At 42.4% G+C, this 14,414-nt stretch overlaps 1 protein-coding gene across 10 annotated transcripts in view; it reads right to left on the bottom strand.

Annotated features, from left to right (window-relative positions):
- Positions 1 to 14,414, bottom strand: part of DST (dystonin) — a 432,285-nt gene that overhangs the window by 381,515 nt on the left and 36,356 nt on the right. The gene's annotated exons all lie outside the window — the stretch shown is intronic.

The following is a 14,414-nucleotide window of genomic DNA, read 5'->3' as shown; positions in this document are numbered from 1 at the left end:
TGAAGCTTAATAAGCTGATATTTATAAAGTATATAATAACCCTGTAAAAACTATGATGCTCCTCATCCAATGCTAGAAATAAACTGCATAGCAGAAGTTCTTGAATCTATGAATAAAATTCAAGGCAAATGGGGTGGGCAGTCAATGAATCTGGATGGGGAAAAATTATGTCTTTATTTTCACTAACCACTAATTTAGTATTATTACTCAATTATGAATGTAGGCCATAATCCTGGTATTATTAGCAGTATCCATGATTTTTGCCACCAGAAGAAATCACAAATATTTAAATACTAGAGGCCGGGTGCATGAAATTCGTGCATGGGAGGGTCCCCTCAGCCCAGCCTGCACCCTCTCCAATCCGGGACCCCTCGGGGGATGTTCGACTGCCGGTTTAGGCCCGATCCCGATCCAGGATCAGGCCTAAACCGGCAGTCGGACATCCCTCTCACAATCCTGGACCGCTGGCTCCTAATCACTCACCTGCTGCCTACCTGCCTGCCTGGTCACCCCTAACTGCCCCCAACTGCACCAGCCTGGTCACGCCTCATTGCCTCTGTGTGCTGGCCTGATTGCCCCTAACTGCCCCCCCGCTGCCGGCCAGGTCACCCCCAACTGCCGCCTCCCTGCCATCCTGGTTGCTCCTAACTGCCCAGCACCCCCCCCCCCCCCCCCGTGCTGGCCTGGTCACCCCTTACTCCCCCCCTGCTGGCCTGGTTGCCCCCAACTGCCCGCCCCCTCCCCCCCCCCCCCCCCCCCCCCCGCCAGCCTGGTCGCTCCACGCAGCCTGCTGTTTAATCGTTTGGTCATCCCTCACTAACCTCCCTGACAGCCTGGTCATAGGCAGCCATCTTGTGATGGTGTGACAGTCAATGTGCATCTTACCTCCTTATTATATAGGATTAAATCATTGTGGCTGAAGATATTTTGAAATATCACTTCTACTCAGTGTTACTTCAAAGTCACAGTAGTTAGTAAATCTGCCACAAGATCTTGTTTTTTTTAATACATTAATAAAAGAATACATACATTGCTTGGTCAAAATGTTTTTAATAATTCACCATTATATTTCAATAGAATTGGCTTCCCTTGTAGTTCTGTTTATTATTTTATACATTTTAAAACATTCTGAGAATAAGTCCGTGAGTTTCACCAGACTGTCAAAGGGATTTCTGTCCAGAATACAAAAAATCTCAGAAATTTCCATAAAGAGTATATGACAAGAAACTGCTAGTAGCTCATATTTGCCTCTTTTTTGGACACAGCTCAACTACATTTCCCAGCCTCCCTCGCAAGGCCATGTGACTGAGTTCTAGCCAATGGAATGTGGACATAAATAACAATGCCATTTCTGGACCTAACCCATGAACACTCTCCACAGCCACTTCTTCATTCTCCTCTCTTTTGGCCAGGATGACCTTGAGAACAACCTTGAAAGTCACATATTAAAGATGTCAGTGCCTTCATCAGTCTGAGTAACTGCATGGAGGAGGCCAACCTGTTCAGCTACCTGTACCTTTAAATGAGCAACAAATACATTTCCATTTTGTTATACATTGAAGTGTATGTTTGCTATACGAGTTTGCAGTACTCTCATCAATGATTATCAAACTTTATCAAGCATAGAACCACCAGCAAGACTGATGGAAACACAGATTGCTGGGCTTCACCCTCAGAACTTCCAACTGAGCAAATCTTGGAAGGGACTGAGACTGCATTCCTAAGTCCCCATATGCTGCTAATGCTGCCATCCCCTGACGACAGTATGAGAATCCCCGCTCTAATACCAGATCCTGACCCTTACCGTGTGGTTAGTGAGTAATCTGGGTCATAATAACAACGCTCCCCATTGTGCTGTGAGCAGCAGGACCCTTGAGATTAAAGCAACTTTGTCCTTTGTGGTTTTAAGAATCCTGCGTTAAAAGAATGGCCATGAAAGCCACTCTGTCAGCTGGATAAGAATATAATGTATCTAGCCCAACCCATGCTGCTCAGTGGTTGAGCGTCAGCCTATGAATCAGGAGATCTGGGTTCGAGTCCCAGTCAGGGCACATGCCCAGGTTGCAGCCTCGATAGGATGGATGCAGGAGGCAGTCAATCAATGAGTCTCTCTCATCATTGATGTTTCTAGCTTTCTCTCCCTCTCCATTCCTCTCTGAAATCAATAAAAATATTTTTTTAAGAATATAATATATTGAGAACTACCTTTCTGTTTTCAGAAAGAATGTATTCCCTGGCAAATATGGAATAATAGGGCAAAATATTGCTTTTAAAGTCTTCTAATTATTAATCATTCTTTCGTAAAGATCACTGGTTCCTGGAGATAAGATGACAGCAAAATGTCTATTTTTAATCTTTGCAAAGTCTAAGGAAGAATGAGACAAGTTTCTTTACTTTAGACAATTTCATAGGTTACTACTCTAGTGTTTCTTTTATACTGACTGATACTATATAAACTGGTTATTTGCTTATATAGAAAATCTGACTGGCAGAGATCCTTGATGATTTTTTACAAATTTCAAATTAATCACAACTTAAATACAGTTTGGTAAATAGAAATCTTTTCAATCTCTCACTGATTTCAAACATCCCCTTTGGGACATATGCCCCCATCTCCATCCCTGCTGCCTGGGGGAGTGTGTTTTGTACAATAACACTCCCCACCCCTACCTCCAGGTCATGGTTACTGGGTCATGATACTTGGTCAGTGTCTCTCACTTGAGAGTTCAGTAGAGAAATACCAAAAGCCTGGGTCACTTAGCAGAGAATTTGAAACTGGGGGAAAAATCATTTTGTTGATATATAAATATATATATGTGTGTGTGTGTGTGTGTGTGTGTGTGTGTGTGTTTGTGCATGAGCGCAGAGCCTAGGATTCTTATTAAAATACATATTATAAATTTCTAACAAATTCCCAGGGGATCTCAATGCTGCTGGCCTGTAGACCAAACTTTGGGTAACAGGATGTAGTGGCCTGATGGAGACTGTGTGGCCCTTGTATAGACTGAGGGTAACAAGTACAGAAATCATGGTGAGCAGAGAAAATCAACTAATAATAAAAGGAAAAGCAGCAGCTAGTGGAGTAAACCTGAGTCATACCTCTGGCATTTCACTGCAGGGAGGGGGCCTGAACTCCACAACCAACTCCCAACTCTGTGAAGCCAGACCCTATCATGAGCCTTTTCTCTTAAAGTCCTTTAAATTACACATATATCCTTGCAACGTGCCCTAAAACACAGTAGGTCTCTGAATGAGCTTAAGATACAAAATATGGCCTCCATGGTAGGAATGGGGAAAAGATAAAAGGAGACTTTGAGGTTGAAACTACTTGAGATATAGTATCGTCTCCTTTAAGGAGCTTGAAGTGCTTTTTAATCATAACTGTTAGATTAACTAAGCAAAGATCACAGGGTACACTCAGAAAACTAACTGTATCCTCTCTCCTGGCTGTCCTTCAAACACTCAATAAGGGGTTGGTTTTCTCCCAACCCTACATAAAATTTGGGGTAGATCCTGTAATTTTTCTGGCCTTTCTCATATAATTAGAAAGCCATCTAGCCACTTCTAGTCACCAAAACAGTACCATTTCAATGAGGTCATATCATTCCTCCTTGCTTCCTCTTGGACAGGATTTAAAGTCAGTCCAAGTTCTTTCTCCCAAGAGATCCATGAGAAATACTCATGCATCCTTTGCCCCAACCCATTCTGGGAGAGCCAGCCACCTCTGCCCACCCAACCACTAGAGCAGCCAGTCAGGTACCGTCTCTGGTCCTATGGGATTGTCAGTGTGGTGTGGTCCCAGGCTTGGCACACAGACACTGAGGGCACAAGTCCAGCTCTCCTAGTGGTCTCCTTAACGCTGCTCTCACTAAGAATTAAGAAGATTTGGGATGAGACTCAGTGCACTGTTGGGACTTTTCTAGTCTCTATCCCTGAGCTATCCAGTAGAATAGCCACTGCCCACATATGGCTGTTTGTACTTAAATATTAATTAATTAAAATTAAATTAAAAGTCCAGTTCTTCAGGTCCACTAGCCACATTCCAAGTACTCAATTCCACATGTGACTAGTGGTTACTTACTGGATGATGCAGATTAAACATTTCCATTATCACCGGAAGTTCTATTGAACAGTATTGCTCTAACCTCTCATAACTGGATCCTCAGCCTTTATCCATACAGCCTAAAATTGGTGATGGGTGACTATAAATATCAGGGTAGGCTAGCTGCTGTAACAGGCAACAACAAAATCTCAGGATCTGTACCCAATAAAAGTTCATGTCTCTCTCACGGCAGTCACATGTGGATCAGCAAGGGAATAAGGGCTCTGTTCCATGCATTCAGGGCACCAAGCACCTCCCATCCTGTGGCTCGTACGTCCTCAGTGTCCTCTCTCCTCTGCTCGTTTATGGGAAAGGGGGCAGGATGGTGTGTGGATGGTTTCAATGAGCCGGGCTTGCAAACAGCATACATCACTTCTTCCGTTTCATTAACTAGAACTCAAGTACATGGCCATCACCTAACTGTAAAGAAGCTAAGAAACAGAGAGAGGCCATGGATCCAGAAGAAAAGAACACAGATACTGATGAGCAACAGCAAACGGGGCCACAGAGCCAGTGGCAAAACCAATTTTACAGCCACTTCCTTTGCGAGTCCTGCCTAGGGGTCTAGCTCTTCTCTCTGCAATGTGCTCCTTACCAGCTACAATACTTGGCGCACAGACAACACTTAGACTAAAAGAGTTCCATTTACACATCTGATTACATGGCCAAATACCATTTGAGCCCTGTTTATCTAATACTTTTCATCATTGTCCAGCTGGGTAACTATATCCAACACTCTCTAACTCTTTACAGTTGCATAAATAATAATAATTTCTAGTTATCAAGCACTCCCTATGTGCCAGACACTATGCAGGCATCATCTTATTATGTCTTGTGGTATTCCTCAGACGTAGACACTATTTTAATGCCTGTCTTACAGATAAAAAAAAATAGGCACTTAGAAGTTTGCGTAAGACTTAGTGTCTGCCCTGGAACTGAAACTCAGGTGACCTGACCTGTCCTCTCCATCAGGGGTCAGTGAACTCGGGCCCTCTGGCCAAATCCGACTTACTACCTACTTTGCACAGTTTTATTGCAATACGGCCATGCCCATTCATGCACATATTGTCCGTGGCTATTTCTGTTACAAAAGTAGGGTTGATCATTGCAAGATAGCTCAGATGGCCTGCAAAGTAAAAAACCTTTAATAGGTGGCCCTTTACAGAAAAACTTTGCCAATCTCTGCTCCCCAGTGTCCTGTAGGGCCTTGAGCACACTGCTTCTATCACAAACTGAAAGTAATCTTGACTCAATGTTTTGGTCTCCTAGTATGTCCTCTCCAACAACACCCTGGTCTGCGAAGTGTAAGATCAGTCTAATTTCGCTCTGGCAGCCACGTCTACTCCATGTTTGTGGTTTCACAGGCAGATTAAACAACATGTTATGCTGTTTCGTCAAACACATGTTACTACCCAAGGACACACTTGCATTATTTTTCTAACAATAATTATGCCTATTCCGGATGATATTTTTTTTCTTATGGACTATTATTACCCAGCAAGAGGTTTGCACAAATTTCTCTGTCAACTCTACTGCTTTAGGTACACCACGTTTCACGCCATGACCCTTCACACCGCCTGCTTTGGTTTTTAGAGATAAAACCATCAGCAGAGTGACAGTGAACAGTGAATTTTACGGGCAACGGCTGTCCAGTGAGGCAAGGCTTATTTCAGGGGTCCTCAAACTACGGCCCGCGGGCCACATGCAAATACAAATATTGTATTTGTTCCCATTTTGTTTTTTTACTTCAAAATAAGATATGTGCAGTGTGCATAGGAATTTGTTCATAGTTTTTTTTTTAAACTTTAGTCCGGCCCTCCAACGGTCTGAGGGACAGTGAACTGGCCCCCTGTTTAAAAAGTTTGAGGACCCCTGGCTTATTTGGTTGAAACTGACCTATCCTCTTATTTTGTCTTAGATGGAATTTATCAAGATCATATTTCGTACCAGAATGAACCATGAAAAGAAAATAAATGTTTGACTTTTAACATAGTCTCAGAACATGGAACGCACATTGCATTTGTATTAAGATCAAGTTGAAAGTAGCACAGAAATCTACTACCCACAAAACTACACCAATGGCTGCTGCGGGCACCACCCACATCTCACCTTCCTGAGGGAGGCTCTCCTTTCTTTTTTTTTTTTTTTTTTTCTTTTTTTTTATTTTTCGCTTAAAGTATTACAAAGGGTATTACATAAGTGTCCTTTCCCCCCCCCCCCCCCCCGCCCTTGACAAACCCCTACCTTCCCTTACCCCCCAGTGTCTTATGTCCATTAGTTATGCTTATATGCATGCATACAAGTCCTTCGGTTGATCTCTTACTCCCCTCCCTCCTGCCCCCCAACTCTCTCTGGCCTTCCCACTGCAGTTTGACAATCAGTTTGAGGCAGCTCTGCCTCTGTATCTATTATTGTTCAAAAGTTTGTAATGGTCTTTATTATCCATGAATGAGTGAGATCATGTGGTATTTTTCCTTCATTGACTGGCTTGTTTCACTTAGCATTATGCTCTCCAGTTCCATCCATGATGTTGCAAATGGTAGGAGTTCCTTCTTTTTAACAGCAGCATAGTATTCCATCGTGTAGATGTACCACAGTTTTCTAATCCATTCATCTACTGATGGGCACTTAGGCTGTTTCCAGATCTTAGCTATGGTGAATTGTGCTGCTATGAACATCTGGTTACATATATCCTTTCTGATAGGTGTTTCTGGTTTCTTGGGATATATTCCTAGAAGTGGGATCACAGGGTCAAATGGGAGTTCCATTTCCAATTTTTTGAGGAACCTCCATACTGCCTTCCATAGTGGCTGCACCAGTCTGCATTCCCACCAGCAGTGCACAAGTGTTCCTTTTTCTCCACATCCTCTCCAGCACTTGTCGTTTGTTGATTTGTTGATGATGGCCATTCTGACAGGTGTGAGATGGTACCTCATTGTTGTTTTGATTTGCATCTCTCGGATGATTAGTGACTTTGAGCATGTTTTCATATGCCTCTTGGCTTTCTGAATGTCCTCTTTTGAAAGGTGTCTATTTAGATCCTTTGCCCATTTTTTGATTGGATTGTTTATCTTCTTTTTGTTAAGTTGTATGAGTTCCCTATAAATTTTGGAGATTAAGCCCTTATCAGATATGACGTTGGCAAATATGTTTTCCCAAGAGGTGGGTTTTCTTGTTGTTTTGTTGATGGTTTCTTTTGCTGTGCAGAAGCTTTTTATTTTGATGTAGTCCCATTTGTTCAGTTTCTCTTTAGTTTCAACTGCCCTAGGAGCTGTATCAGTGAAGAAATTGTTTTGGCATAAGTCTGAGATTTTGTTGCCTTTGTATTCTTCTAGAATTTTTATGGTTTCCTGTCGTACATTTAAGTCCTTTATCCATTTTGAGTTTATTCTTGTGTATGGTGTAAGTTGGTGGTCTAGTTTCATTTTCTTGCATATATCTATCCAATTTTCCCAACACCATTTATTGAAGAGACTATCTTGGCTCCATTGTATGTTCATGCCTCCTTTGTCAAAAATTAATTGAGCATATTGGTTCGGGCTAATTTCTGGACTCTCTATTCTATTCCACTGGTCTATATGTCTGTTCTTGTGCCAGTACCAGGCAGTTTTGAGAACAGTGGCTTTGTAATACAGTTTGATATCTGGCATTGAGATCCCACCTACTTTGTTCTTTCTCAGGATCGCTGCAGCTATTCGGGGTCTTTTTTTATTCCAGATGAATTTTTGGAGAGTTCGTTCTAGATCTTTGAAGAAGGCCATTGGTATTTTAATGGGAAGTGCGTTGAATGTATAGATTGCTTTGGGTAGTATGGACATTTTAATGATGTTGATTCTACCAATCCAAGAACATGGTATGTTCTTCCATCTGTTTATGTCTTCCTCTATCTCTTTTTTCAACGTCCTGTAGTTTTCTGAGTAGAGGTCTTTAACCTCTTTAGTTAAGTTTATTCCTAGGTATCTTAATTTTTTTGGTGCGATGGTAAATGGGATTGTTTTTCTAATCTCTCTTTCTGAAAGTTCACTATTGGTGTATAGAAATGCCTCAGATTTCTTGGGGTTAATTTTGTATCCTGCTACATTGCCAAATTCATGTATTAAGTCTAGTAGCTTTTTGATGGAGTCTCTAGGGTTTTGTATGTATAATATCATGTCATCTGCAAATAAGGACAGTTTTACTTCCTCTTTTCCAATTTGGATGCCTTTTATTTCTTCTTCTTGGGAGGCTCTCCTTTCCCCAGCTGCTAGGACTAGTGGCCCTGATTTTTGCTGAATCCTGACCACACCCACTCCCCTGGGGCCAATGCCCGTCAGTGGGAAGGGGGAGTGCTTGCCTCAATTAGGAGCAACTTTTCAGAGCCTCTCAGCTCCGGAACTTCGTGGCATCCCCGTGAGGCCTTTGCTGCATGTGCATCGCCATTCACCTTCGCCCTGTGCCCAGTCCCCATCCCTAGAAGTACTATTCCGAGGGCACTCCCCCAGTCAATCTCCTGCACATAACTTCCCTCTCAAAGTGTATTCCCTGGGCCCTGACCTGTGACAGACACTACTCTCGTGATTTCCTAAAGAGTGCCATCAATAACTTCCCAGCCGTATTTAACACTCAGTGGCAGGAAGGAATCAGCAATAAAGAGTTTCTCCAAGACAGCAAATCCATCAGTACAAAAAATGTGTGTAACAGCAAAATATCGGGCAGTATATGCATCAAAATCATGTAGCAACAGGACACAGAAACAGCAGCTATGGGAGGAGTGAACTGGGGAGAAGACTGAAGAGGGAAGCTGAAGCCCCTCTCTCAGCTGAGGAGGGCAAGTGAGGAGGCTGCAGTGGAGAGAGGAGCAGCGAGCTGCTCTCAGGCAGCCGAGCTCAGCCAACCAGGCATCCAGCCCAGGGCACAGACAGTCCTGCGCAGTGACAGGCTCTATAAATAGCAAAGCAAGCAGCAAATCATAGCCCAGCCTTCATAATCACAGACGGAGGGGGCCTGCAGACGATTCTGTCAATGCGAGTACAATCTGTTTGCATGCAGCCCCTTTCGGAGCTGCCCACTCACAGACAACCTCACTAGCGACCATGTCTACAGATAAAAAGCCATAGTTTGAAATACAAATGTGTCACAGACAATGTCCTTGTCCAGATAGAAAGCTGGGTAATATAAAATAAGAAAACATATTTTATGGGAGGTTTACCACCTCCCAATTGCAAATACTGAGAGGCCAAATAGCACCCAAACAGTAAGATTTCTGAAGTGGTCAATGGTCACACTAGGCAAAGGCCATGAGCCACACCAAGCAAATGTCACAGCGTCATAAGAAAGGAGGCAGCATGGGGTTGGGGGGACAGGGCAGGATGAGAAAAAAAGAGCCACAGAAAGTGTACTGGGAGGAAAGGCAAGAAAGGTGGGTGAGGCTGCAGTCGACTGAGTGTTCAGGAGAAAACATAGGGGTGGGAGCAAGATGGAAAAGAAGAGAGAAAACAAGAGGAAAATAACAAAGGGGGGGGGGCGTAAAAAACAACTTGTGCTAATTTGCAACAGCAAAGCTCTAACATGTGCTCACTAAGTCTTTTTCAAGGTCATCCTTAAGTGCCTTTTAAAACCCATTATAAAATCAGAGTCTTTAAGAGAAGGGTCAATTTATCAGACAATGCATCAGAAACAACTCAAGACACAGGAGAGGACAATGAACTAAGTAAGACCAAGAGGTCAAAATAAAGACTGAAACGCAAATGCAAACCTAACTGCGATCACTGGACAATAAAGGAAGAGAGGTGGTTAAACTAACCTTACGACTACAGCTATATCAACAGACTCCCAATGAGCTAATTAATCTCAAGTAACAACTTAATCTTCAGGTCCAATTTATTCCCAGTAAGCCACTATTTCTATAAGAAATTCCTAAATTGAGTCCAACCCTATCATGGGCTCAGGCAGACTCAGCCACAAGGCAGATGGGGCCTCACTCATTCGCCTAGCAGACAGGTGAGGGGGGCAAGCAACAAGCCAGGCCTGCTCAGGGTCGTGAGTCAGTACAGGCAAGACCAATGAGTCCGCAGAGCCGTCAGAGGCTCCACGCATCAAATACTCAAAGCCAGGCGGGCAGGAACATTAGGGCACGAGGAGATTAGTTCAAGCAGAGCAGGGCCTGGGCAGCCATACCTGGGAGAGGCCCCAAGACCCCTGAGTGTTCTAACCCTGTTGCTCGCCTCCCCACCACTCTTGCACCTCTCCCAGAATCTAGCAACAAAAAGGTTCTTCATTTGGCATCTGTTCTGATTGGTCAGCGCCCACTTTCTACTCGTCGTCAAATACTATTTTGACCATCACCTCTACCAATGTACAAAGTGAACAAAAGCTATTCAGGCCCAGCCGGCATGGCTCAGTGGTTGAGTGTCAACCTATGAACCAGGAGGTCACGTTCGATTCTCAGTCGGGGCACATGCCTGGGTTGTGGGCTCGATCCCCAGTGTGGGACATGCAGGAGGCAGCAGATCAATGATTCTCTCTCATCATTGATGTTCCGATCTCTCCCTCTCCCTTCCTCTCTGAAATCAATAAAAATATATTTAATTTTTTTTTTAAAAGCTATCAGGCTTTGGGGCTGGAGTCCAAGGCAGGATTTCAAGTCCCAAAGGTGAGCAACAGTACTAACACAGGAAGGTGAGGTAGTCATTTACTGAGCCAACAGGCCAGGAGTCGGAGGATGAATGCCTGCAGGGCTCACCATCAAGCCCCAGGCACAATGCCTCAGAAGCAAGCCTAAAAACACGATGGACAGAGGCTTCCAGCACAAACTGCTCTGATCAGAAATGTCTCAGGAACATTGGCAGCCCCCACTGAGGACACACAAAGCAGGAGGGGCTGACCATTCCTGCCCACAGTCTGGAAGCTGAACCGTTGCCCCTGCGGAGACTAATTGAATGTGCACTTGGTCTGCGTTCAAGACTTAAATGCTTTTCTGGCAGCACATTCCCTCTCAAAACCTGCTTACTCCAAAGACATACTTAACAGCAAGAAGAAGAAAAAACATTTTCATGACCTACAGTCTTCTGATAATGTATACTAAGTAAAGAGAAAGAGAAAATAAAGGAGCAGAGAGAGCTAACGGGACCAGGGTCCAAACAAAGACGGTAAATTGGGGGTTTGTGTGAAATAGTTGTGGTTAGTCCGGTTTGACATCCTTTATTGTGCATGTCTGCTCTTTGGCATATATCACTTGGACAGCAGCTGAATCTGCATTAGAGGTCACCTTGAACTCACTCTTTTTCCTAAGGTAATATTATTGAATAGTAGCTAAAAGCTTTAAAGATTGTGTTACCTTCTCTTGCAGTCATTTGGGCAAGAGCTATGAACTTTTTAACCTAGATCATATGATCCTGTTGACTTTTTCTAGTAGATTGGTTTCAGTGGTGTTTATTTTAATGAGGTTGGATTTTTGGTTTTTTTTTACAGCATTTACCACAGTTAAACTTATCTAAAGTGTATTTGTGGATATGAAGGCTGAGACATGCTTCTTTTTTCTTTGAATTCTTCATTTTTCCTACTTATATATGGCACGATGTAGATTTTCAATATGTTTTGGTTTTTCTTTTCTTTAAGGATCTATTTGTTGCCCTGGCCAGTATGACTCAGTTAGTTGGGGTCATCCGGTGCACCAAAAGGTTGCTGGTTCAATTCCTGGTCAGGACACATGCCTGGGTTGCAGGCTTGATCCCCAGTAGGTGGCGTGCAGGACACAGTGGATCAATATTTTGTTCTCACATTAATGTTTCTCTTTCTCTCTCCCTCTCCTTTCTTTCTCTCTAAAAATCAATAAAAATATTTTTTAAGTATATATTTGTCTAAAACTTGCAGAAAAGAACAAATTAGAAATTCAAATCCACCAAAAGGAATATTCCACACTCACTCATTTAAAACTATATAAACAAGTTAATGTCCCTGTTTGATACCTCCAAATACATCTCTCCAGAACAACACTGTGAAGTAAGTAAATATCACCATGATTTTTTTCCCCAGTACAAGTGCTTTCTTTAAAAACAAAAAAACTAATTTTATGAGATAGGAGAAGGGGGACCATGACATTCCATTTAATGCCAAACTTTGATCAAATTGGTTTCCATTATATTTGTGTCTGCTTTTTATTCATAGGGAATAAGGATAACTGATTTTGGCATCGTAATGGTTGGTTAATTTTATTTTTTCTAAATTATCTTTATTGTTGAAAGTATTGCAGATATGGTTGGCTAGTTTTAAAAGCTTTCTTAGCATAGTACTACAGGACTGGCAGGTCACAAAAACTATATTAGTCAAAATAGAATTAAATAGGGAGAGTGTTGCTTTCTCATTGAATCCTGCAGAGATTGGCAGAGCCAGCAGTCACGAGTCCAAGTTCACCCCACCCCTCTCAGACATGGCAGAAGATGAGAAGAGGAGAAAGGCACCAACCTTCCTGGATGATTGATGCTGGGGGGCTGGGGAAAGAGGAAGGTGCAACAAGGACAGGGAAACAAGGAGACGAAGCTCCTCTGCTTAGATGCAGAGACCAAGAAGAAACAGAAGAGTTAAAGAATAAAAGAGATCTGCTCGGCAGGGGTGTCCCAGTGGTTGCGAGTCGACCTCGGAACCAGGAGGTCACAGTTTGATTCCCAGGCAGGGCACGTGCCGGGCTTGCAGGCTCCATCCCCAGTATGGGGCATGAAGGAGGCAGCTGATTGATGATTCTCATCACTGATGTTTCTATCTCTCTCTACCTTCCTCTCTGAAATCAATAATATATATATATATGTATATATATATATGTATATATGTGTATATATATGTATATGTATATATGTGTATATATATGTATATGTATATATGTGTATATATATGTATATGTATATATGTGTATATATATGTATATATGTATATATACATATATATTTTTTTAAGTATAAAAGAGATCTAAATGCATGGGCTGTGACCTGGCCCTTGGCAGAGACTAGAACTCTTACTGGAATCCAGTGTGCACTTATTTCAATGAAAAGAGGCAGCAGTGGTCTCCACATTGTGTACCCCTTGGAAAGGACGAGCAACTCTCTGGGGAGGATACTGTTTCTATCCTGCACCCACATTCCCCATGCCCTCAAGGAAGACAAAGAGGAGTGCTGTGGGGTAGAAATGATGGCACTAGTACTGATTTACAGGTAATAGTTAGCCTTCTTATGAAAGAAACCAAACTGTCTAATCAAAAGGAATAACATGCCCTAGATGGTTTGGCTCAGAGGGTAGAGTATCAGCCTGCCAACTGGAGGGTCCCAGGTTCGATTCGGTCAAGGGAACATGCCCAGGTTGTGGGCTCGATCCCCAGTAGGGAGTGTGCAGGAGACAGTCAATCAATGATTCTCTCTCATTAATGTTTCTATCTCTCTCTCCCTCTCCTTTCTTTTCTGAAATCAATTTTAAAAATATTTTTTTAAAAAAAGGAATAACACTTCTGAGGTAAGGTTTATAAAATCAGTAAATTTATACTGTCACCATCAAACAATTTTCCTCCCTTGGGGGTAATGCTAACCTCTTTAAAAAGACTGGTTGTAACTATTGATGCGATTCAGTAATAAGTACAGACATGTATGCAAATCTTCTCCAAAACCGTCCCTATGCAATTCAGCATGACTAAAAATAGTTGGATGCATTGATAAGAAAAGTAGAACATAAAATATCTACCTAGAGAGTACAGAATAAAGAATTCATTAAGATGTGCTTTGGGCAGGTAACATCAGGGAAGCAACAGAATAAGGATACCAATGTTTATATGCTTCTGAATAATTCTGGTGGCTAAGGTGGGTCCAAAAAATTCTAAATCCTCCCTTTTTCACCCAAACGCAGATTGCCAATTAAAATTTTCCCAGCAGCTCAGGATGGGGGAAAATTCAAGCTAAACATAATCCCAGGCTCCATTTATATTTATACTTGCCAGATGGAGGCATCATGGAAAGAGCTTTTATTTCCCTCGAACCCTTCAATTTAATCCTTGCCTTTCAGGTCATCTCATCTCCCCACAGACCTATTTTTAGCATCCCTTATTACTCCCTTTGAGTCTCTATCTCTACTTTCATCATTTCCTGAAGCAGGACAAAATTTCCTGACGCAGGAAGGATAAACACAAAAGTCTTGATACAAAAGGTGAATTATTATTATAAAGCGACCAGAGGATTTTAGGCTTTCACAGACAGCCTTGAAAACTGCCTTTCTGACTTATTGCGATAGACACCTTATACGAAAGCAGATTTAGAATGTGTGTTGCCAGAAAAGCCTCTGCAATATAAACATAAAT

Source organism: Myotis yumanensis, unplaced genomic scaffold, assembly GCF_028538775.1.
Source record: "Myotis yumanensis isolate MYYU_CA2020_CCGP unplaced genomic scaffold, mMyoYum1.0.hap1 SCAF_6, whole genome shotgun sequence".
NCBI lineage: Eukaryota > Metazoa > Chordata > Mammalia > Chiroptera > Vespertilionidae > Myotis > Myotis yumanensis.
This window is presented reverse-complemented; position numbering and strand designations above follow the sequence as displayed.